At 39.7% G+C, this 27,128-nt stretch overlaps 2 long non-coding RNA genes and 1 pseudogene across 3 annotated transcripts; 1 reads left to right on the top strand and 2 right to left on the bottom strand.

Moving 5' to 3' along the window:
- Positions 1–5,839: 5,839 nt before the first annotated feature.
- On the bottom strand, positions 5,840–7,555 carry LOC125251530. Its single transcript, XR_007181022.1, has 3 exons — positions 7,481–7,555; positions 6,581–6,647; positions 5,840–6,406 (listed from the first exon to the last, which is right to left on the bottom strand). It is a non-coding gene; the product is annotated as an uncharacterized LOC125251530 (long non-coding RNA).
- A 3,657-nt stretch (positions 7,556–11,212) lies between these two features.
- LOC125251011 lies at positions 11,213–14,088 on the top strand. Of its 2 annotated transcripts, XR_007180907.1 has the most exons (5): positions 11,213–11,515; positions 12,153–12,291; positions 12,455–12,567; positions 12,867–12,942; positions 13,994–14,088. It is a non-coding gene; the product is annotated as an uncharacterized LOC125251011 (long non-coding RNA). The 2 variants fall into 2 exon arrangements; XR_007180906.1 differs by having other exon boundaries at positions 11,214–11,515; positions 12,153–12,567.
- A 1,298-nt stretch (positions 14,089–15,386) lies between these two features.
- On the bottom strand, positions 15,387–16,401 carry LOC125251160 (annotated as a pseudogene).
- Positions 16,402–27,128: the final 10,727 nt, after the last annotated feature.

Raw genomic sequence — 27,128 nt, 5'->3', positions numbered from 1 at the left:
ATTTCTTTTTAAAAGATAAATCCTTGAGCTTTTATTTTGATCACCAGCTGATCGCGTCAAAATTATTCACATTCATTACTCAAGTAGAAGTATAGATACTAGGGTTTAAAAATACTTCTGTAGAAGTTGAAGTATCAACTCAAGCTTTTTACTCAAGTAAAAGTGTAAAAGTACTGGTTTCAAAACTACTTAAAGTATACAAGTAAAAGTAATGTAGGGGAAAAAGTGCCATTAAGGACAAAAGCTTAGGCCACACCACAGGGGCCTATTGTGCACTCCACCTCCTCAAAAAACATTTTTCTAATGGCCAATGACTATAATGTTATATTAAAATGTTAATGTTGAAAAATTTGGGACGCACTAGGCTTCCCATTTGAGCCGTATATATGCCCATTGAAAATGAACGCATTTTAGTACAATGCATATACATTAAAGCACCATATATGTGTACTACTGAGCATTAACATGTGTTTCGTGGAGTGGAAGATATGATGACTAGTTGCCTATAAGTATTGTAATGGTACAACAAGTCATACTTCAGTTCAGAGGCATGTCATCTATGATCTTTATTGGAATGTAAAAGTACATCCAAGCTTAACTGCAGGAATCTGTGAGGGCAACGGACAAGAAAAATGCGGGTAGTTTGGTGTACCCAGGGCAGGCTTAACAATCAGGGCTTGACATTAACACCCGCCAACCCACCAGATGCGGGTAGTTTTCAGCTGTTTCAGTTCACACCTTACCGACAAACGCCAACAAACTCGTCTGCTGGAGTTTGTTGGATAGGTGTGATAACCCTGTTGGCGTTGGTCGGAGTCTGTTTTTACCACACTGAACATGTTTAATCGGCATTTGTTTGGTTGTCTGAGCATCCAACAAACGGCAACAAACTCTGACGTAATCTGACCTGTTCACGAATCGTTGCCATGACGATGAGGCAAGTCCCCTGCAAACCCAGCAAACACATTTACACTGTGGCACGTTGCAGTTCTACTATGGCAACATCGCGGTCTACGTGCCTACAACGTTGTGACAACGTAAAATTGTAAAGACGCCACAGGGCTGTAGCAATGTTATAGCGCAACTTTGAGCAACTGCGACACGACGTTCTGACAAGGTTTTTTCTTTATGGTAGATTATAAATATTTTGCACACTGCGTGTTATATTTTGTGGTTATTTTTTAATGACTCGACATTATATAATACTTTTTTGATATATTGTTTATACTTATTATTTATGGGCAACCAATTAATCAATTATAATCAACACCTGCAGCAAATATACACTTTGAAGAGTAAAAATGACATACAACGTTATATAATTCAACTTTATTAAAACTGCATATGATATTCTAATTATTCTTCAAAAGGTATATGTGGCGAGGGGGGCGTGGTTCAGTGAAGTCTGCAATGGCAGAGAGTGTCAGGAGACGCGTGGTAAACGAGCGGGTTGAATGCAAATTACGAACACCTGTTTCTCATTCCAGTAATTGGCACAGAGACAGGATAAAACACCAGGAGAAGCAGGAGTGTGTGAGAGAGAGAGGGACTGCTGACTGCGACTGCGACTGCGACTGCTGGAGCTTATCAGGAGCTCAATGCTGGAGTGAAGCCCATCTGTAGATGTGGATTGTTTGATTGTGCGTTGCACAGACTTTTGTTTGTTTATTTTTCTTGGTGAAATAAAAACTCAGTCAGCAGTCAAAGCCGACCCTTGTCCTCTTCCTTCCCTGACGAACTTGATCATTACTACACTGGTGCCGAAACCTGGGAAGGAAGACGGAAGCCGCCGCCATGCAGGCAACCCCCGCCCCCGCCACGCCGTTTGCGGACGTCATCGCATCCCTTGCGGTCCTGCATCAAGACCAGCACAGAGCCCTGCTGGATCTTCGCAAGGACCAGGAGCGCCGGTTCGAGGCCATCATGCGGGTCCAGCAGGAGGACCACAAGAGGTTCCAGAGCTGGACTGACCGGGAGGTTCCTGTGGAGACCACCGGACCAGCTGCTGTGCCATTCCAACTGCCCCTCAACAAAATGGGCCCGCAAGGTGACCTGGAGGCCTTCCTGGACCTGTTTGAGAAGACAGTGGAGGTGTCAGGTTGGCCCTAGGATCAGTGGCCCATGCGACTCATCCCGCCATCCTGCAGTGGGTCGGCCGGACCCCAGAGCAACATCGTCAGCGCTTCCGGTCTCTGGAGCTGGGTGAGTCTGGCCGGCCCTTCGTGATGGCCCAACAGCTCCGGGACTCGTGCCGCAAATGGCTGTTGGCCGACGGAAGCGGCGTGGAGCAAGTGATCGATCGGGTGGTGCTTATCACTCGGCTACCTAAGAAGACCGCCGAGTGGGTCCAGTGCCACCAGCCCATGTACTGGACTCGGCCATCCAACTGGCGGAGGATCACATGGTGGCGTGCCCAGGGGTCGGCGAACCCTTACCATCTGTCTCTCTCTCTCCTTCTCTTCCCCTCTCTCTCTCTAAACCTGTCCCTCTTCCCAGGTCTCATCCGCCCGGCCCACCTCATGTTCCGCCCCGGGGGCGGGGCGGAATTGATCAAGGACAGTTTTTCGGGCCCAGAGCTCCGCCCAGGGGGGCGGGACTGACTGCTGCTGGGCCGGACCCTGCTCCTGTTTCTCCCCTCTCTCCGCGCCAACCATTCAGCCCACTCTCTGCCACAAGAGCGGCGGGCAGGTCTGGGCCGGCCTGTTGGCGTTGCGGGGACCCGGACCATTTTGTGGACAGGTGTCCCGTTATGGAAGTGGGGACGATGATCCGGGTCCCGGACGACCCGCAGGCTGCCCTGGTCAAGCTGGCCGGTACCAAATACCTGTGAGTATCAAGGGGGGTACCTATCAGGCTTTGGTGGACTCAGGTTGTAACCAAAGCTCCGTTCATCAAAGCCTGATTTCATCCGGGGCATTGGATACAAGCCGCATGGTTAGGGTGCGGTGTGTGCACGAGGACGTGGTGAAATATCCTATAGTGCCAGTCGTTATTCAATTTAGGGGACAAAAGCATAGTGTGGAGGTGGCAGTTAACCCGCACCTCCGGCATCTGATAATTTTGGGAACGAATTGGCCAGCGTTTAATAAATTATTGGGATGTTTGTGCTCGGATGCCTCTTGGAATAAAAATTCGCTGGGTAAGGATGTGCGAGTGCAGGTGGGAGAGACTGACCAGGGACCAGTGAGTACTGCCTCAGGGGAACAGAGCGGAATCAGGAGACTGATTCTCTCGGATCGCGATGACTTTCCCCTGGAGCAGTCTCACGACAAGACGCTAAAACATGCTTTTGAAAAGGTCAGCACTATCGACGGTCAGCCTCTGCAGCCTGGACGACCATTGACTTATCCACATTTTGCGATTATAGGTTGAAGATAGGTTGTATCGAGTGACCCAAGACACTCAGTCAAAGGAGGATACAACCCAGTTATTAGTACCAATGAGCCGCAGGGAAATGCTTTTTCATGCAGCTCATTCTAATCCAATGGCTGGACACTTAGGACAAACAGCAACACTAAATCGCCTCATGACCCGATTCTTCTGGCCGGGCATTCACGAGAACATGCGCAGGTGGTGCGCGTCTTGTCGTGAATGTCAGTTGGTAAATCCGCCGGCCACTCCAAAAGTGCCTTTGCGCCCCCTCCCATTAATGCAGGTCCCCTTCGAATGAATTGGTATGGACCTCATCGGGCCATTAGAGCGATCAGCGAGAGGGCATCGCTTTGCATTAGTCATTGTGGATTATGCAACGCGATATCTGGAAGCAGTGGCTCTCCGCAACATTTCCGCTAAGAGTGTTGCGGACACACTGTTCAGTTTAATCTCCCGAGTGGGGATTCCGAAAGAAATCCTCACTGATCAAGGCACGGCGTTTATGTCATGTATATTACGTGAACTTTACGAATTGTTGGGCATTAAATCGGTTCGGACCAGCGTCTTTCACCCACAAATGGAGGGGCTGGTGGAACATTTTAATCGCACGCTTAAATCCATGATTCGTAAGTTCGTTCAGGAAGACGGCAAAAATTGGGATAAATGGTTGGAACCCCTGTTGTTCGCTGTGCGAGAGGTCCCGCAAGCCTCCACGGGGATTTCCCCCTTTGAGCTTCTCTTTGGATGCCACCCCCGTGGGGTGCTGGATGTCCTAAGAGAGTCTTGGGAGGACGGACCGTCTCAAGCTAAAAATGAAATTCAGTATGTGCTGGACTTGAGAACAAAACTCCACACTTTGGGGTGGCTATCTATGGAGAATTTGTTGCAAGCCCAGGACAGACAGAGCCGGTTGTATGACAGGGGAACTAATCTGCGCAAATTTTCACCGGGAGATAAAGTGCTTGTATTGCTCCCCACTTCAAGCTCAAAATTACTTGCAAAGTGGCAAGGACTGTTTGAGGTTACACGGCAAGTTGGTGATCTCGATTATGAGGTAATATGATCGTATAGGAGAGGAGCACGTCAAATTTATCACCTCAATCTCCTTAAAAAATGGAATGAGGCAGAATCAGTGATGCTGGTGACGGTGATTAGCGGAGAGGATGATCTCGGGCCAGAGGCGAATGTCAAAAAACAATCCCTTGCTCTGGCCCCAGGGGGAGATCACCTCTCGCCCTCCCAGCTCACTGATTTGACTAAGTTACAAGCAGAGTTTGCTGACGTGTTTTCTCCCCTACCGGGTCGTACAGACCTCATTCAGCACCACATCGAGACGGAGCCGGGCGTGGTGATTCGCAGCCGGCCATATAGGTTGCCTGAACACGAGAAAAAGGTAGTTCAGGCAGAATTAGGGGCAATGCTTGAAATGGGTGTAATAGAGGAATCCAGCAGTAACTGGGCGAGCCCGAAAGTTTTGGTTCCCAAAATGGATGGCTCAGTTCGGTTCTGTGTGGATTATTGCAAGGTGAACGCAGTGTCGAAATTCGACACGTATCCAATGCCGCGGGTTGATGAATTTCTTGACCAGCTCGGTACGGCTCGATTTTATTCAACACTGGACTTAACAAAGGGATATTGGCAGATCCCATTGTCACCATTATCCAAAGAAAAGAAAGCTTTCATGATACCGTTCGGATTACACCAATTCGTTACCCTTCCGTTCGGGCTGTTCAGGGCACCGGCTACCTTTCAGTGTCTCATGGATAAAATTTTGCGGCCCCATGGTGCATATGCTGCTGCCTATCTGGATGATATTATTATCTTCAGTAATGACTGGCAGCGGCATATGCAGCATTTGAGGGCCGTCCTGAGATCGCTGAGAGGAGCCGGGCTCACGGCCAACCCAAAGAAGTGTGCGATTGGGCGCGTGGAAGTAAGGTATCTGGGCTTCCACTTGGGGCATGGACAGGTGCGTCCCCAAATTGACAAGACAGCAGCGATTGCGACCTGTCCGCGCCCCAAGACCAAAAAGGAGGTTAGACAGTTCCTCGGGCTGGCGGGATATTATAGAAGGTTTGTACCTAATTATTCAGACCTCACCAGCTCGTTGACTGATCTAACTAAAAAGGATGCACCAGATACGGTCCAGTGGACGGAGCTGTGCCAGCAGGCCTTTACCCAGGTGAAGGGTGCTCTATGTGATACCAATGCGCGGATCACTCGTTGGTATCTGGCTTTACAGCCTTTTAAGTTGGTCCACAGGCCAGGTGTTCAGATGGCTTTGGCCGATTTCATATCCATAAATCGTGGGGGGGCTGCAGGCCGGACGGCTCCCCGGCCTGAGTCGGGCGGTGGGGGTATGTGGCGAGGGGGGCGTGGTTCAGCAAAGTCTGCAACGTAAACGAGCGGGTTGAATGCAAATTACGAACACCTGTTTCTCATTCCAGTAATTGGCACAGAGACAGGATAAAACACCAGGAGAAGCAGGAGTGTGTGAGAGAGAGAGGGACTGCTGACTGAGACTGCTGGAGCTTATCAGGAGATCAATGCTGGAGTGAAGCCCGTCTGTAGATGTGGATTGTTTGATTGTGCGTTGCACAGACTTTTGTTTGTTTATTTTTCTTGGTGAAATAAAAACTCAGTCAGCAGTCAAAGCCGACCCTTGTCCTCTTCCTTCCCTGACGAACTTGATCATTACTACAGTATAATATTATAATAGCATGTAATTTATGTGATAGCATATTATACAGCATTTATAACAGCATGTAATATGTGACAGCAAATATAAAATGTTTAATAAATAAAAAATAAACAGCAAAGGCAGTTCAGAACATTTATTGAACAAAATTGGGCTCTGTACATGACTGACAGATGAGCATAGTCAAAGGCCAGGTGAAAAGATTGATAACCAGAATGAATCCAGGAAAGATCAACAAATCCAGAGAAGAGATGCAAGCGCAGAAACCTTGAGGCATGAGTCCGAAACCTGTAGACATCCGGGACCAGAGAGGGTTGCACTGCAGGCACAGGTAAACTGGGCAGAGAACGGAGCAGATCGGAGCTTGATATGACAGGACTAGACCGGGACTGACCAGACTGACTATTGAGCAGACAGGAGAAATCAGTCTTCTCAAAAGGTCCTGTGTGTGTGATCTCAAAATGGTAAAATTCTAGTTATTTTTCATAAAAAAATCTCTATTTATCTTACCTTAAAATTGATGAGCCATAACCTTATCCTTCACTCTTGTCATCCATGTTTGGTGTGTTGCAGAAATCTAAAAAAATTATGTTGTGTTAAAAGAAAAAAAAAAAACAATGAACAGCCATGTTATTATTAACTGACATTTGTAAAGATGAATAATAAAAATGTATCAAATGTTTTGCTCATTGTTTGTTACCTTTACATAAACTAATGTTAACAAATGAGACTTTAAAGGGTTAGTTCACCCAAAAATGAAAATAATGTCATTAATTACTCACCCTCATGTCGTCCCAATCCCGTAAGACCTTCGTTCATCTTCAGAACACAAACTAAGATATTTTTTGATGAAATCCGAGGGTTTCTGATCCACATATCCACACGAACGCAGCATTGTCATTGCACCTTTTGAGGTCCAGGAAGGTAGTTAAACAAATTGTTAAAATAGTCAACATGACTACAGTGGTTCAACCTTAATGTTATGAAGCAATGAGAATACATTTGTGTGCCAAAACAAAACAAAAATACCAATTTTACTGGCGAATAATGAGCCCGTGTTCGGACCTAAACACGGAACCGCTGAACATAAACAATGTAGCAGAAGGACGGGACAGACAAATATGTAGAATAAAGTTATCTTAGTTTTGTTTTTGCACAAGTATTCTCGTCGCTTCATAACATTAAGTTTGAACCACTGTAGTCACGTTGACTATTTTAAGCATGTGTTTAACTACCTTTCTGGACATCAAAAGGTGCAATGACTTTGCTGCATATGTGTGGATCAGATACCCTCGGATTTCATCAAAAATATCTTAATTTGTGTTCTGAAGATGAACAAAGGTGTTACAGGTGTGGAACAACATGAGAATGAGTAATAACCCTTTAAAGTGTTACTAAAAGAAAGATTACCTTAAAAGAGAAATGACCTAAATGTTGCTGTGGCATCACTGAATGTGTGTATAGTTGCTCAATGTGTGTATAATTGTTAATAAAACTACTATCTGCTGTTATAGACAAATGATAACAAAATTATAGCTCACAGTAAAAAAATAAATAAAATAAAAATCTTTTTAGATAAATTCTGACTTGTTCTTGTTGAGGAGAGCAGGGCCTGTTGTATGGTGTTGATGTTGCCTAAAAAATAAAAAGAAAAAAGAAAGAGAGAGAGATTTGTATCTAACAACACTTTCATACAGTACTTACCTTATCTAATGCATCCATGCATCAGGAATTACAGCTGCACTGATCTGAGATGAATTCCACAAATGAAAACATTCTGAAAGTGTTACTTAATTTTTTATTGTTACTTAATCTTTAATATTAAATTTAATCGATTTATTAATAGATTTATTTATCTTCATTGCTAGTTTTTATAGGAACACCCACCTTGAGGGTAAAACAAGGCCAAATTCAATATACAACTTATTTATGATGCATACTATGTATACAGGCGGGCAAGCAGATGAGCCTAGAACACACAGAATGCACAGTTTGTCATTAGGCATTGCATTTATGTTCTAGGCTTATCTGCTCACCTGTATATAGTATGCAACATCAATAAGCTGTATAAATAATTTGATCTTTTAATTCTACTATTTTATTACTTTAAAGTACTTATAGTGAATACTCTACAGTTTAGTAATTGAAATACTGCTGCAGGTGTTGTATATGAATAACAAGTGCCCAAAACGTGCATTTTACTTTCATATTTTGTTTTCCTTTTTTTGAGACGCAATGTAATATTTGTTGTTTGAAACAGATGGAAAATTAACAGGCCTGTCCTGCAGTTCTATGGATGTTTTGCCCTCCAGGTTTCTGCTCCAGTCGCCTGACTGAAAGCTATGAGTAAGAAAATAGCCTGTCGAGTAAAGAAATAAAAGAAAATCAATATAAGAATATTTGTTTTATTTCAACCCTAGCAAAGATTTACATGCATAACATACACTATCATTCATAAATTTGGATCTGTAAGATTTTTTTTTTTTATGTTTTTGACATTGACATTTCGCATTCACTTACTTTCAAGGGTACATTCATTGTATTTTATCAAAAATACAATATAAACAGTAATATTTCAATTATTATAATTTAAAATCTAGTATTACAATTTGTAATTTATTCCTGTTATTCAAAGCTGAATATTCAGCATCATTACTCCAGTCTTCAGTGTCACATGATCCTTCAGAAATCATTCTAATATGATGATTTGCTGCTCAAGAAACATTTATGATTATTATCAATGTTAAAAACAGTTGTGTTGCTTCATATTTACATGGATTACATATCTTAACTGTCATATTTGATCAATTTAATGTGTCCCTCCTTGGATTAGTGTATTTATTAATGTACATTACGTATAAATTCATGCATTGATTCATTAAAAAATAATCTTACTGACCCCAAGATTTTGATGGGTAATGTGACATGCTACACTAAAGAACAGCTTCTGTAGTAATAAACAAGGTAAACAATACCGTGTTTCTCGATGGCAGCGCACATTTCCGCACGCGATCAGCGGGTTCGATCAATCTGCATACTGTATGGGCTTAAGCTCTTAAGTTTTGAGCTCTCAAAGTGCACCAGATTGATGCATTTAAACCCCCTAGAGGAGGTACAACCATCAAACTATTACAAATTACAGTGCCAAATAATGTACATTTTCTGAACAACAATACTACAACAAAAGCTCCTTTCATGTCAGTAACGCTATTAACAGAAAATTAAAATGTCTTTGGACAAATATTGATCTGGGCTAAGTCCCGGATGTTTGCACTGTCTGGCTCCGCCCCTGCCATACAGTATGCAAATTAAAATATGTTAAACAGTTCAATATTGTTTTTCTACAGTATTCATCATAGGCATCCATACACCGGCAGCGCTTTCTCTCTCTTCTCTCCAACAGCGCGTTCACGCACACCACAGCTGAACACAGACACGCCTCCTGTCACTCACTCAGAGCAGCGGCAGGCCTCGAGACTCTCGTTCGGTCCGGTTGAAGGGTTTTTGTTATGATATGAACAGCTGATATGACAACTTTAGCACATTTGTCAGCTAAACATTCATTCAGTGTTTCCCAATGACCCTGTGCTGCCGCCACCGTTTCATCATAAACCGAAAATTTAAAACATACAAAGCTTAAATGGTCTCTAAGTTGTATTTTACCAACGAACTGAAATCGAAACCGTGATATGGCTTGTGCCTTTATAAAACAGCAAAATACAGTGATTAAGTATTCAAATTTTATTAATAATTGTCTGGCATCCTAAAACACAATGTAGACTGAGACTTTATATCACAACTATAAAGATGTTTGAGCCCTCTTTAATGACCAGGTACAAGTCAATGCTGTTTCTTTGTTCAATTTTGTTCAAAATTTCTTAAGCTCTTAAGTTTTGAGCTCTCAAAGTGCACCAGATTGATGCATTTAACCTTAAAATGTACAAAATGTTCTTACGGGGGGGCATGCCCCCGGACCCCCCTAGAGGAGGTACACCCAACAAACTTTTACAAATTACAGTGCCAAATAATGTACATTTTCTCAACAACAATACTACAACAAAAGCTCCTTTCATGTCAGTAAAGCTGTTAAAAGAAAATTAAAATGTCTTTGGACAAATATTGATTTGGGATAAGCCCCAGATGTTTACACTGTCTGGCTCCGCCCCTGCCATACAGTATGCAAATTGAACAAAGAAACAGCATTGACAAACATCTTTATAGTTGTGATATAAAGTCTCAGTCTATTGTGTTTTAGGATGCCAAACAATTATTAATAAAATAATAATATAATAATGTTTTAATATTATATAATTATTCATGACAGTAATTTCCATATATTGTAACAAATGCAATAAAGTTAGTTGATATATGTTTATAACATATATAAAAATTTCATATTAAATAAATATATTGACATATATTAATACCATGTATATGATTTTTGTTTATATAATATTATATGTTATGACCATATATGTCACACATATATGTTTAATTTATATATGCCAATATATGTTTATAACATATATAAAATGTCCATATTAAATAAATATATTGACATATATTTATACTATCTATATGATTTTTGTTTAGTTTATATAATATATGTTATGACCTGTCACAGATATATGTTTAATTTATATATGCCAATTTATTTACACAACATACATAAAAACATTTTACATGCTTGTTTTCCTTACTAATTCCTTATGTTTTCATTATTTGAACAGACTGAACTTTTAACAAGTCTACACAATCCACATTTCATTTAAATTTCTATCCCATTTTAGAATTGGCACAATATTTTAAAAACTTGATTTATTTTACATTATTTATTTTACCTTATCTTAACTAGCTCATAAAAACTGTTGTAAAAAAACAAATGCAATGAAAATAATCTAACCCATCTTCAAATAATTTTAATTAAATTACTTATTTAATAATTTTGTATGGTTTAAATACATTTTTATTGTTGTTATTTGACATTACTGTGACTTAACCAAGAGTTACATAATGAAAATAGTATGCTTAATGCTTACTATTGAATAAAGCGTTTAGATTTGACCCAAAAACAAACAAAGAAACAAACAAAAATGTTAGAAACACTTTAAGTCTGCATTTCAGGCTTTGCATTTAGAATGCTGCGCAGTTACGTCATTGCGCGCGCCCAAATTCAAACGTAATCAAAAGACCGCCAAATTACGCGCATTCAGGATCGAGACCAACGGATGAAAATGTTTGCGCTTGTCGAGTGGAAACAAGAAATTGAATGAAAGTTGGAGCATTGTTCCAACATCACACATAAAAAACTTAGATAAAATAATGATGATTTCTTGGACGGACAAGATGACAGATCTGTATATTTAACCGACTGGAGAGGTGGACTGAAGAAAAAACCTCAAGGCAGATGGCATTTGTACGAGGCAATGGCGCATAAAGTTGCAGGTAATTTCTGATTTTTTTTAAATTATAATTCACACATTGATATTGCATGGAGAATACATTTTAAATGATCGCTAAACTGCATGAGCTATTGATTTACCAAGCTACTGGTAACGTTAGCGCAGCTAGTAGGCTGCAGATCGGCTACAGAATGAGCAGAAATTAACCGTGTTTAACTATTAGGTTTTTAAATTGTTCATATTTAACAGCTAACGTTAAGTACGAGTAGTTTATTACAATGAAGTGCATAATTCTATGATCTTTAAATGTTTATGTGAGAATAATATGTTTAAAAAGTAATTTTAGCTGTCAGACACATGTAGTGGAGAAATAAAAGTGCATGACTGTTGACTACACTGTGTTTCACAGACAGTCCTAAGCCAGGATTAGGCCTTAGTTCAATATGAATATTTAAGTAGCTTTTATAAACGTATACTAGAAAAAAAAAACATTACTTGTGTGCATCTTGAGACATGATTTAAGATATATTAGTAAGTTTCTTTCAGTTAAAACAGCTCAAACATGCATTTTAGTCTAGGGCTAGCTTAAGCCTTGTCTGTGAAACCAGGGGCGTTTAAAAATATCATAGCCCTAGTTGTAACTTTAGATTCTACATTTTGTTTTCCCCCTTTTCCCACAGAGACAGTCCACCCTAGAAAAACCAACGAGGACTCAACATCAGTCCAGTCCAAAACTTCTGAGCAAAAGAAAATGCAGGCCAAGCTTTTTAAGAATAAGGAAGTTGTTCTTGGGGAAGCGGATATTTAACTTCATATCTTGTTAAGTATAATTATTATTATTTATTAATAATAGTAGTAATAGTATTGAAAATATGTGATGCAAAGCTAAATTGTATCAGGCCCCCTAAACACTTTTTGTTAAAGCAATCTTCTATTTATTAATATAACTTTAATATTGATTCATGTTTGCCTTTCCTCACAGCTTGAAATTCACCCGGGCTCAGGAGTTTGTGTTGTGGTCATGCAAACAGCCTCACTGCTATGGCATGGATGTTTCTTCTTGGAGTATTTTGACACTTTTGCGCAATCTCAGAGGTATGTAATTGGTCATAGTGTGTGCATGTGTCTGTACAATTATTATTATTTTTTGGTAATTATGTAGATTGTACTTAATATCTAAAGTCTTTGGGTAAGAGGTCCAAATTAAAAAAAAACAAAAAAAACTGTCCTATTATAGTTATTGTGGCATATTTACAGATATATGTACACACATTTACATTAAAATATGATGATTTATTAATAATTTGAGTTGAGATAGTTTAGATTTGATTAGTTTAGATAGGAGTGGAGTGAGTTCTGATTTTGTTCTAAACTGTTATGTTGCTCTTTCTTAGGTGGCAAGTCTAAAAAAAGCAAGCCCTGGGGAAACAAAGGAGGCCTTGGACAGAAAAAAAATTGATGCAATAATGAGTATGTATATATTTTTTAATTGGGCTCATTTTTTAAAACCGTTGAACCAAATGTGACAGTAAAACCATGAGAATTTATCAGTGTCATCTTGGTGTAACAGTGTGATGACACTTAGGCCCAATCCCATTTCTACCCCTACCCCTTCATTTTGCACGTTCACATGAAGGGGTAGGGGTGTCTCGATTCTCTTTTGGCTGGAGTGGTACAGGTAAGGGAAAGGGCCAGATAGCCCTTCAAACAAAGATCTTTCGGGACCACACTTTGAACAAAGGGGTATGAGAAATTTCCCTGCATACACAAACTACCGTTTCATGGTATTGATATTTCCACACAGTATTGATTACTTGTGTGTTACCTGGCTGGCAGTTTCTCCGTAGCTTGCTAAACGTGCTATTTGAATGATATGAACACATCTCGTATCGGCTGTAAACTCTTGCTTTACCAAGGCAACAACTAACTCATTTGTACTACTTTGCAAAGAGCTCCGTTATCGCAGCGCCACAGTAGAAAACGAAACCATATCCGTACCGGCTGACTCGGCACGAAATGCAATGGTTAAACAAACAGTTTGGCCCGATGGAAAAGCTGCTTTACCAGTCTTGAGAAACTCGAAGGGTCATACGTTTTCTAACTGAAACCGAGCGCCATCCAAAATACAACGCAAACCAATGTTGTGAGTGAGTAATCTGTTAAATGTGCTCGCGCCTGATTTCTGTTGATATGCGCACTTCATTGCTGTTCATACTGGTTAAATGTTACAGGACACTAATAAAATAATCTATTATGACGTGTAGTAGTGGTTTCCCATTTCTTAGGGGAATAATTTCACCCCTACACATTTCCACTCTGTTTCAAGGGGAAGGGCGAAGGGGTATAAAATAGAATTGGGATTACACCTGGTTCTGAAAAATGCCTAAATTTCAGTAACATTTAGTTTATCTACCTAACAAAGTATGCCCATGTTCATTTAATGTGTTTTAGGGGATTATAATTTGGATGTCCTTAGATAAATGTTGTAAAACTAAAAGACATTTCTTCGTCTTTTTTACAGATGCAGTGATCCAGAGATCTCCTGGAACCACCAGGGGCCAACTAAGGGTCGCTATTAATCAAAAGGTCACTGAGCTGCGGACATCCAAAAAGACTCTAAAACTTAAAAAATGAACAGCATGCATCATATACCTGGGGCCTGTACCATGAAGGAAGTTTAACAAACTCAGTGTTATAGGATGAGTAACTTGTGAAGTTAGTTTGTATAGTTGATAATATTGATAGAGACTTAAACATGTAAGGAGGTTATATCATATTTAAAGTTTATTTACAGATTATTTATATTACATATGATCTGTATATATTAATATTCATTGGAACTAAATGCTTAATAACAGCTGTTAAACTAAAATTTTAACTAAAATCGCTTGTTTAAAGCCAGACAATTTTATCACCAGTTGAGAGGTTAGCCATAGGGTGCAAGTTATTATGATGATGAACACCGCTAAAAGCCAAGTCACTTTCATGGTACCTAAAACCCAGAATTGGGCCAAACTAATCTGAAACTTACCTGGCTAGCCAGTGAATCCAGCTTCATGGTACAGGCCCCTGTTGGTGGATTTTCCTGTTCTGGGCTTGTTTTGTTGAGTGTTCATTAGTTTTCTAATTTTGCACAACTTATTATTATTATTATTATTATTTTTTAATAATTTAATCTTTTAATAAAGATTTAATGTTTTAACTCTTTTACTGTAATCTATTTTTCCTAACTGCACCGTTTAACATTTAAGGCCATGTGCATTGTAAGCAATATGCTAAACATATGTGTAATTTGTGTATTGAACATTTATACAAAGAAATATGTCATGCACATTGATATTTATATATGTGACATATATGTATATAAGACTGTTTTATACATACATTTACATATATATTTATATGGGCTAGTTTTATATGTCAATATATGAAATTGTTCCATTTTCGAATAGGTTTCATATATGGGCAGATATATATGAACATATATGTTTTCACTTTATATGTGACATTATGTATAAAACAGTCATTAATACATAAACATATATATTTATATGGGTTAGTTTTATATGTCAATATATGAAATTGTTCCATTTTCGAATAGGTTTCATATATGGGTAGATATATATATGTACATATATGTTTTCACTTTATATGTGACATATATGTATAAAAGACTGTTTTATACATATATAAACATACATATTTATATGGGCTAGTTTTATATGTCAATATATGAAATTGTTCCATTTTCGAATAGGTTTCATATATGTTTTCACCATATATGTGGACATATTTTATATATGTAAATGTCATACATGTACATATATTACATTTCCGTATGGGTGTTGCTCACAGCTCTATAATTCCACAGCCTATATTAATGGCAACGACAACAAATATATTCAGTAGCCTAGTTAAAAGTCATTTCTCACAATTGCATCTCTAATTGCAAGTCCAGTGTGTCCTTCATTAGGTAAGAACATTGACGGCTGTTCTGGTCCTACATCAGGCTCAGGTCCATCAAAATTGTCATCAAGAGGGACATGACGCCTGGTGGCGATGTTATGCAAAACAATACAGGCAAGGAATATGTTGCATGCCACCTTGGGTTGTACTCGCAAGTAGTTAAGACATGCAAACCGTCTGTTCAGGACTCCATTTAAGCGTTCAATGACACATCTTGTTTTGCAATGTGAGGAGTTGAAGCGTTCCTGCTCAGGTGTGTTCGCAACTGAAAAAGGGGTCATTATCCATGGTAGGAGTGGATATGCACTGTCTCCCAATACTATTCCATTTGGTCGGTGGGATTGAAGCTCTCTGTATAGTGCACTTTCTCTTAGAATATGTGCATCATGAACAGACCCTGGCCATTTCACAACACAGTTGGTTATTATGAGGTCGGCATTGCCCACAAGTTGAATGTTGATGCTGTGCTCCCCTTTCGATTGACATACTCCCACTCGCTTTCACAAGGTGCTTGGATATGCACATGAGTACAATAGCACCAATAGTGCTAGGCATGTTCCCCATTTGAAAAAACTTGTGCTTAGTCTGAGCTGTCTGGTCATCCTTGGGAAAGGAAACAAATTGTTTGATCAGACTGCCCAGTGCTACTGACATAGCTTTCACCACATTACTCACGGTTGATTTTCTCACTCCCATATTGTCACCAATTACTTGGTAGAAAGTCCCACATGCATAAAAGTGCAGAACGATAAAGCACTGTTCCTCCACAGATAAAGCATGACTCCTTTGGGTTTGGTGTTGGAGTGTTGACCTGACAAGATCTGCAATGTACTTAATGTCATCTCTCCCAAAGCGAAAACGTGCATACAGTTCTTCTGATGTGTATTGCTCGAGTGGTTTGGGATGCTCAGCATGCACCCTTTGATGGTACCTTCTACGGTAACGATGAACAATACCTGCCATGTGGATGCCTCTGTAGGCTAAGAGAAATGGGTGCAAATACATGATGTGTTTAAATGGTGTCACCCATTAACCAGCAATGAGCTGATTGGTGTAAGCCTAATTGAGCACAATTGTCGGTGAGGGGAGTGAATATCCAGCGCTCTCCCCACCCTCAATACCACGACTGAGGTGAGACCCTTGAACTTTACACAACTGTATAGGGAAATGACAACACTTTTGTACTAATTTCTTTTTAAAAGATAAATCCTTGAGCTTTTATTTTGATCACCAGCTGATCGCGTCAAAAGTATTCACATTCATTACTCAAGTAGAAGTATAGATACTAGGGTTTAAAAATACTTCTGTGGAAGTTGAAGTATCAACTCAAGCTTTTTACTCAAGTAAAAGTGTAAAAGTACTGGTTTCAAAACTACTTAAAGTATAAAAGTAAAAGTAATGTAGGGGAAAAAATGCCATTAAGGACAAAAGCTTAGGCCGCGCCACAAGGGCCTATTATGCACTCCACCTCCTCAATAAAACATTTTTCTAAAGGCCAATGACTATAATGTTATATTAAAATGTTAATGCTGAAAAATTTGGGACGCACTAGGCTACCCGTTTGAGCCACATATATGCCCATTGAAAATGAACACATTTTAGTACAATGCACATACATTAAAGCACCATATATGTGTACTACTGAGCATTAACATGTGTTTCGTGGAGTGGAAGATATGATGACTAGTTGCCTATAAGTATTGTAATGGTACAACAAGTCATACTTCAGTTCAGAGGCATGTCATCTATGACCTTTATTGGAATGTAAAAGTACATCCAAGCTTAACTGCAGGAATCTGTGAGGGCAACGGACAAGAAAAATGCGGGTAGTTTGGTGTACCCAGGGCAGGCTTAACAATCAGGGCTTGACATTAACACCCGCCAACCCGCCAGATGCGGATAGTTTTCAGCTGTTTCAGTTCACACCGCACAATGTTGTGATAACGTAGAATTGTAAAGACGCCACAGGGCTGTAGCAACGTTATAGCGCAACTTTGAGCAACTGCGACATGACGGTCTGACAAGGTTTTTTTTTATGTTAGATTATAAATATTTTGCACTCTGCGTGTTATATTTTGTGGTTATTTTTTAATCACTCGACATTATATAATACTTTTTTGATATATTGTTTATACTTATTATTTATGGGCAACAAATTAATCAATTATAATCAACACCTGCAGCAAATATACACTTTGAAGAGTAAAAATGACATACAAGGTTATATATAAAATGTTTAATAAATAAAACATAAACAGCAAAGGCAGTTCAGAACATTTACTGAACAAAATTGGGCTCTGTACATGACTGACAGATGAACATAGTCAAAGGCCAGGTGAAAAGATTGGTAACCAGAATGAGTCCAGGAAAGATCAACAAATCCAGAGGAGAGATGCAAGCGCAGAAACCTTGAGGCATGAGTCCGAAACCTGTAGACATCCGGGACCAGAGAGGGTTGCACTGCAGGCACAGGTAAACTGGGCAGAGAACAGAGCAGATCAGAGCTTGATATGACAGGACTAGACCGGGATTGACCAGACTGACTATTGAGCAGACAGGAGAAATCAGTCTTCTCAAAAGGTCCTGTGTGTGTGATCTTAAAATGGTAAAATTCTGATTATTTTTCATAAAAAAAACTCTATTTATCTTACCTTGAAATTGATGAGCCATAACCTTTTCCTTCACGCTTGTCATCCATGTTTGGTGTGTTGCAGAAATCTAAAAAAAATGATGTTGTGTTAAAAAGAAAAAAACAATGAACAGCCATGTTATTATTAACCGACATTTGTAAAGATGAATAATAAAAATGTATCAAATGTTTTGCTCATTGTTTATGTTACCTTTACATAAACTAATGTTAACAAATGAGACTTTAAAGGGTTAGTTCACCCAAAAATGAAAATAATGTCATTAATTACTCACCCTCATGTCGTCCCAATCCTGTAAGACATTCGTTCATCTTCAGAACACAAACTAAGATATTTTTTGATGAAATACGAGGGTATCTGATCCACATATCCACACGAACGCAGCATTGTCATTGCACCTTTTGAGGTCCAGGAAGGTAGTTAAACAAATTGTTAAAATAGTCAACATGACTACAGTGGTTCAACCTTAATGTTATGAAGCAATGAGAATACATTTGTGTGCCAAAACAAAACAAAAATACCAATTTTACTGGCGAATAATGAGCCCGTGTTCGGACCTAAACACGGAACCGCTAAACATAAACAATGTAGCAGAAGGACGGGACAGACAAATATGTAGAATAAACTTATCTTAGTTTTGTTTTTGTATTCTCGTCGCTTCATAACATTAAGTTTGAACCACTGTAGTCACGCTGACTATTTTAACCATGTGTTTAACTACCTTTCTGGACATCAAAAGGTGCAATGACATTGCTGCCTATGTGTGGATCAGATACCCTCAGATTTCATCAAAAATATCTTAATTTGTGTTCTGAAGATGAATGAAGGTCTTACGGGTGTGGAACAACATGAGAATGAGTAATAACCCTTTAAAGTGTTACCAAAAGAAAGATTACCTTAAAAGAGAAATGACCTAAATGTTGTTGTGGCATCACTGAATGTGTGTATAGTTGCTCCGTAGCATCTCTGGATCAATGACATACAGTATTGGTAAATTATGACCATTTTTGATATATAATGTATCGTGTAAATCTGCGTATCTATTTATACTTGCCAAAAAATCCAGACCTTACCTTATCTAATGCATCCATGCATCAGGAATTACAGCTGCACTGATCTGAGGTGAATTCCACAAATGAAAACATTCTGAAAGTGTTACTTAATCTTTAATATTAAATTTAATAGATTTATTAATAGATTTATTTACCTTCATTGCTAGTTTTTATAGGAACACCCACCTTGAGGGTAAAACAAGGCCAAATTCAATATACAACTTATTGATGATGCATACTATGTATACAGGCGGGCAAGCAGATGAGCCTAGAACACACAGAATGCACAGTTTGTCATTAGGCATTGCATTTATGTTCTAGGCTTATCTGCTCACCTGTATGCAACATCAATAAGCTGTATAAATAATTTGATCTTTTAATTCTACTATTTTATTACTTTAAGGTATTTGTAGTGAATACTCTACAGTTTAGTAATTGAAATACTGCTGCAGGTGCTGTATATGGATCACAAGTGCCCAAAACGTGCATTTTACTTTCATATTTTGTTTACCTTTTTTTGAGACGCAATGTAATATTTGTTGCTTGAAACAGATGGAAAATTAACAGGCCTGTCCTGCAGTTCTATGGATGTTTTGCCCTCCAGGTTTCTGCTCCAGTCGCCTGACTGAAAGCTATGAGTAAGAAAATAGCCTGCTGAGTAAAGAAATAAAAGAAAATCAATATTTGTTTTATTTCAACTCTAGCAAAGATTTACATGCATGACATACACTATCATTCATAAGTTTGGATCTGTAAGATTTTTTTTGAATGTTTTTGACATTGACATTTCACATTCACTTACTTTCCAAGGGTACATTCATTGTATTTTATCAACAATACAATATAAACAGTAATATTTCAATTATTATAATTTAAAATCTAGTATTACAATTTGTAATTTATTGCTGTGATCAAAGCTGAATTTTCAGCATCATTACTCCAGTCTTCAGTGTCACATGACCCCTTCAGAAATCATTCTAATATGATGATTTGCTGCTCAAGAAACATGTATGATTATTATCAATGTTAAAAACAGTTGTGTTGCTTCATATTTACGTGGATTACATATCTTAACCCTCTGGAGTCTGAGGCTGATTTGGGGCCTGGAGAAGTTTTGACATGCTCTGACATTTGTGCTTTTTTTCAGTTGTTCATAAACATATAAATGACAAAAGTGTCATTACACTGTATTCAGCACAAACTAGGCTACAATAATATGTGAGGAACATGTATGTACATGTTTGTGTTTTTGAAGGAATAATGTTTATGCGTGGTTACTGAAAAAACAAAAAACTTAAGTCACTGAAATAAGGCCAAAATAAGTATATTAAATGTAAAAATTATGCTGCCTACTCCTTCATATAAAACAATATATTGATTTAGTTTTTGTAAGACACTTTTTGCCAAGAAACATAGTATGCATGGAGGCGTGAATCACCACTGAAAAATGGGCCATTCTCACCTGAGAAGACAAAAGAATTGGATAGTAATGAGCTGAAATGACTTGCATATTAATGAGGCCTTTCAGTCAGGTAGGCTGTGAAAAAAACCTTCTGTGATGTCTCAAGCTCATTATGATATATGAAACATACAGAAAAATATTATTACAATATAAAGTAATGGTTTTATATTATACTTTAAAATATAATGTATTTCTGTGATGCAAAGAGTCTGAATATAGGCTTTTAGTTTAAAAGCATGCACATTTGGAGAAATATTAGATTCTCATATGCTTATGTCAATTTTCTATACAGAGAAGTTATATTTATTTAATATTCATTGTCATTACTATGAGCGCTGGTGTTTTCAATTCATCCTTGAAGTCGGAGGGCGCTCTCTGTGCATTTTTAGTCCACAAATTCATCTAAAAGAAGAAGAGGCCATTCCATGAATGGAGTTTCCAATTCATACTGCAGCCGGAGGGCGCTAAAGAAACAAAAACTCATCTAAAATTCATCTGTAGAAAAAAAGAAAACAGGAACTAACTGCATGTCTTCTAGAGCTCCCTAACCATGACTTTTACATCCAGATAAACACTTTTCAAGACAATAAATACACGATTGAGACGATGAATGCATGTATTGCCTCTGAATTTGCGTCTGAATAGCGCTGGCTCTGTGGGCGTGGCCGCATTAGCGGATAATGAGCTGAATCACGGACTTCTGACATGGCTCTCTTTTCATACAGATTACATAAACACAGAAGGTTTGTTTTCGATTTGACTTAAATGATTTAAAACCTGACATCTTAACGTTTTTTTAGACATAAGTTTAACTTTTCTGTGATTAGTATTCACTAAGTTACAGTTCATTTTCTGAGAACTATCAGATTGGACTTCGTTCAGAGGGAGAGGAGAAATCACGCATCATGTTAGTTTTCTTTATTTTACAAAAAGCACAACATTGTGTTTTTACTCTGAGTGTATACAAATAAAAGAAGATATTCTATAGTTTCAATTGATATATTACTTATGTCTCTATGACAAAAAATGACGGAGTATTTTAAGTCTGTTTTGCTGCAATGTGAAAAAAAACCTGCAAAACGCGCCGGCGCGTTTTCAGACCTCAGAGTGTTAACTGTCATATTTGATCAATTTCATGTGTGGATTAGTGTATTTATTAATGTCCTTCTTCCTGGCGTTGTTCCCGCTGTGGTGCAGGGTCCGCTTTTCGGCATTGTCTTCTCCATTTGGCGTGGCCTAGAGTATCTTCGGGGGATACGTTGACCAACTTCATGTCTTCCTTTATTCGATCCATCCACCGCTTTTTGGGACGTCCGCGTGGACGGCGGCCCTCTGGCTTAATGCGCATGGCAATCTTGGCCACTGATGACTCCTCGCTTCGTATCACATGGCCATACCACCGCAGTCTTGCTTCAAGCATCTTGTCCACAATGGGGGCCACACCAAGTCGCTTCCGGATGTCTTCATTCATGACACGGTCCCATCGGGTGAGTCCGAGGCTCCATCTGAGCATCCTCATCTCCATAGTATGGAGGGCTTGTTCGTGTGCAGATGTGGCTGGCCAACACTCAGATCCATAGAGTGCCACCGGGCGGACGATGGTCTTGTATATCTTGCCCTTCAGCCTGTCTGGCATTTTCCAATCGCAAAGCACTCCGGTGACTTGCCTCCATTTCATCCATGCCGCGTTGACTCGTGATCTTACATCGGTTGTGATGCTGCCATCTGAGCTGATGGTGGAGACGAGGTACTTAAAGTCCGCCACTTTCTTCAGATCTTCCCCATTAATGCTGATGGTGCCGTCGGTTTGGGGCCCACACTCCATGTACTCCGTCTTTTTGATGTTGAGCCTCATCCCATTTTCATCCAGACGTTCCTTCCATAGGCACGTCTGCCTTTCTGCTTCTCCTCTCTCTTCGTCCGAGAGGAAGACGTCATCCGCATAGAGGAGTGACCGTGGCAAAGGCGTATACAGGTCAGCAGTGATCGTGTCCATGCATAGGATGAACAGGAGTGGTGATTAGGCCGATCCTTGGTGCACTCCGACGCTGATGGGGAATGGTGGTGATGTTCCAACTGCGCACCTGACTACACTTGTGACGTTCTTATACAAGAGTTGTACCCAATGCACGTAGGTTTCAGGGACTCCATGGGATTGAAGTGAGTGCCAAATGAGGTCGTGGGGCACCCTGTCGAATGCCTTTTCCATATCGAGAAATGACGTTTTATTCTTTTCCCTGTGCCTTTCCAGTAGGAGCCTTGCCCCGAATATGGCGTCTGTCGTGCCGCATCCTTTGATGAAATCACATTGGTTGGGCGAGAGGGCGATGATATTCCTAATCCTCATGTCCAGGACTCGTTCGAAGATCTTCATCGTATGGCACAGGAGTCGAATAGGCCAGTAGTTTGAACATTCTGCCACGTCGCCTTTGCCCTTACAAATTGGGTAAGCTCCTGGTAAGGCCGGAGGATTGTGGCAAAGATTCCTTGAGGACAAAAGATCTTTCATCGGACGCAAAGAGATTAATTTCAGAAATGTTAGGAACTTAGGGCGGGTCAGATGCTGTAAAACGGTCGAGGAATATGGGTGAGTCGACTGTGTCTACATATATATGCTTTCACTCATTCTGATTGGGTAGATATGTTGATTACTGATTGCTAACAGCTGGCTGAAATGACGTAATGAATAGTCAGATTATTTGAAAGTTGCTCCTCCCGAATCTTCCAGGCTTCTGCGGGAATATCGTCTGGTCCGGTCGCTTTTCCATTCTTCATTCTCTTGATGGCTTGTTCCACTTCGGTGATGGCAATGGGCAGAACGGGGCCAGGGACGGGTTCAGCGCTAATACTTGGTGGGTGGGGAAATTCCTGGTTGCAGATTCCAGAGAAATAGTGGCTCCAGTGTTGAAGGATGGCGGGCGGGTCTCTGAGAACTGTATGGTTCCCATCCTTGATGCATTTGACCTGACCAATATCCTGGGTCGAGCGATGACGTGCATCTACCAGTCGATAGATCTTGTTGGCACCTTCGGGGGTGTCTAGCTCAACATACAGTTGGTCATATTGAGCTGATTTCGCCGCTGCTACTGCTCGCTTCTCTGCTGATTTGCAGTTCCTGTAGTTTTGGTAGTCCAGATCCGCGAGCGTTTGGCGCCACTTCCTGAAAGCTGTCTTTTTCTCTTTCACTGCTTGTTGCACTTCTTCATTCCACCACCATACTTTCATGCTTTCCCGGCTCAGTTAGCCCCAGAGCTTCCGACGCTGCCGTGCGCAGTTGACCAGTGAGTTCTTCCCAAATTGCATTCACTGGTTGGTTGGTATTCACATCGATCTGGCTAAAGACGTCTCTTAGCTGATCCTTGCATTCTTTCATCCGCCACCACTTGATTCGCTGCTGTCCCGTTATTGGTAGGCGTTGGCATTGTTCACCATTTTCAGCTTATCCCTTTTGTTCAGCCAGTAGTCAATTTGGGTGGATCTCCCACCGCTGGCATAGGTGATTAGGTGGGATGGCCTCTTCTTGAAGAAGGTGTTGACGAGGACAAGATCATGGGCTTCTGTGAAATCCAGGGCCTTAGGGCCGTTGAGATCTCCGCCAATCACTAACTGCTCTTCACCGTTGTAGAACAGTTTGTTACAATATTTGTTACTATTTGTTACAATATATGGAAATTACTGTCATAAATAATTATATAATATTAAAACATTATTATATTATTAATAATTGTCTAGCATCCTAAAACACAATGTAGACTGAGACTTTATATCACAACTATAAAGATGTTTGAGCCCTCTTTAATGTCCAGGTACAAGTCAATGCTGTTTCTTTGTTCAATTTGCATACTGTATGGGCTTAAGCTCTTAAGTTTTGAGCTCTCAAAGTGCACCAGATTGATGAATTTAACCTTAAAATGTACAAAAAAATTTTACGGGGGTGGGGGGGCATGCCCCCGGACCCCCTTAGAGGAGGTACACCCAACAAACTTTTACAAATTACAGTGTCAAATAATGTACATTTTCTGAACAACAATACTACAACAAAAGCTCCTTTCATGTCAGTAAAGCTGTTAATAGAAAATTAAAATGTCTTTGGACAAATATTGATCTGGGCTAAGCCCCGGATGTTTACACTGTCTGGCTCTGCCCCTGCCATACAGTATGCAAATTAAAATATGTTAAACAGTTCAATATTGTTTTTCTACAGTATTCATCATAGGCATCCATACACCGGCAGCGCTTTCTCTCTCTTCTCTCCAACAGCGCGTTCACGCACACCGCAGCTGAACACAGACACGCCTCCTGTCAATCACTCAGAGCAGCGGCAGGCCTCGAGACTCTCGTTCGGTCCGGTTGAAGGGTTTTTGTTATGATATGAACAGCTGATATATGACAACTTTAGCACATTTGTCAGCTAAACATTCATTCAGTGTTTCCCAATGACCCTCTGCTGCCGCCACCGTTTCATCATGGTGTAACCCAGGTTACCAACATTCTATTGAGCTGGGAGTAGTTATTTTCATGAGCTCTGAAGCTGCCAATAAGAGCATTTCATATATTGAGGAATTGACCAATCACGAGTGAGAATGCAGCATAGTGCATTTTTTTTCTGTAATTCGCACGCGGTTAGTGCGTGCTTGTCTCTCTCTCTGGCTTCGGTGGAACAGAAGTGAGCGGAGGCGTTTCAGGTCTCTTCTATTAAAATATTAAAATCTGCTTGGCCAAATAGACATATTTGATCAAAAAGAAAAGAAAACCCAGAGTGAGATTCGTCCAGAGACGCTGTTTCGAGAAAGCTGATGAGACTGTTACGTCGTTTAGTATCACGCGATTGCAGAGAGGACGCCTCGTTAACGCATATGGTGTGTTATCCAGTAATTTAAAAGTGTTCACACAGAAGCAAGAGACATTTTCGATTGGATTCAATTTATTTCAAGAAGTTTGTGAGTGAAAGCTAAAGTGGAAATTGAGTTCTTTGGAGCTACAAGAAAAAACAAACAGTCAAGTTCATCCGTGGTCTTGGTCAGGTTTTTTTTTTTTTTTTTGTTTTGTTTTTGTTCTGTTTTTTTTCTCTCTATTTCTGATCTGGTTCATCGTGGCCCTGTTGGATGTGTGCTGCAAACTCTGGTTGACGCTGTGGAGATCGATGCTTCACGGATTCCTGGATTCCTGGATTTCGTCCAAGCTCTCGTATTTGTGGAGGGAGTGAGGACTGGCGATCCGCACGGAGTTCTCAAGTGCTATTGAGTGACATTGACATTACCGAACTGGACGGTAGGACAGTGAACTAGTAGCACACACATCGTGTTTCACTGCGCTCTTTTGGATGGATTCTAATTCGAGAGACTGAATGACAAATAATTTTGTTGTCAATAACTGACTTCAGCTGCATTCACAAGGTTGTGAATGAATCTCGAGTACTGAACTATAAGACTGTTGAAAATTGAGCTTCGAATTCACATTTGAGTTTATTCAGATTATCTGGGTTTTCTTCCAAATTGTTTTTGCCCTAATTTGCTCAAGTGTATTTGTTTTTTTGTTTTTTTCTTATTTTTCCTATTTTTTTTTCAAGTTCAATACAAGGGAAACGTATCCCTTAAATTTAAAAAAGGGTGGACACGCTGAGTTATTAATATAGAATAAATTATAAAATATATAAATATATAATATTATAGAATATATAAAATAGATTCATTTATTTTTATTTCTTTTTGAGTGTGAAAAGAAAAGGACACAATTACTGTTTTATTTTATTTTACTTCAGAGGAGCAAACAAAAAGATTAGCTTCATTGACAGGTGAAGTGGTAGTGAATGGTGATTGAAGTTGCCAATTGAGTTTTCTTAAGTTTTCATTTGAAGTCCTTGAAGTCTATAAAGAAAAAAAAGGGGAAGTTACTGTCATAATAACTTGCATTGAAATATCTTTTCTTACTTTTCTTTGTATTAATTGTGTTTTTTTTATTTTTTTTATTGTTTTTTGTTATTCTTCTAATTTGGTGCATTTCAATTAAGTCAAACATTGGCTTTTGACAAAAAACACCTGAATCGAACATCGTACCGTGTCTGAGTGATTCATTGTTGTTGTTGAGCTCCTTACTCTCCATAGGCGAACCTGAACTCCTGAAAAGCTGGTCCATACTCAGAATCCATCGTGTCTACAGTACTTTGTGCAGCGGGTTACAGAAAACTTGGCGGGCCAGCCAGGAGATTTTGGGGTATCGTACAACAACAGTGACCTCGGTGTGTGAGTAGTGTATATAGTGCAGTTGGTGAGAATTATGGACATTGTGAGACGAGAGAAAGTAAGTGTTCCCAATGCCGTTTTAGTGAGTGGTATAACACTCTCTGAATCCGATCAAGATCTTGAGTCATGGCTGATGCGTTACGGTAGCATAAAGCGAACCTTGCTCATTGATAGCCCAGCCTCTGAATTTCACAGACAGGCTATCATAGAGTTCCAGTATAGTTCGGCCATGGATTACACTGCGACCTTTGTTGCCGTTACGAATTGTTAGTACTTCTCGTGCGGA

Source organism: Megalobrama amblycephala, linkage group LG17 (genome assembly GCF_018812025.1).
Source record: "Megalobrama amblycephala isolate DHTTF-2021 linkage group LG17, ASM1881202v1, whole genome shotgun sequence".
NCBI lineage: Eukaryota > Metazoa > Chordata > Actinopteri > Cypriniformes > Xenocyprididae > Megalobrama > Megalobrama amblycephala.
This window is presented reverse-complemented; position numbering and strand designations above follow the sequence as displayed.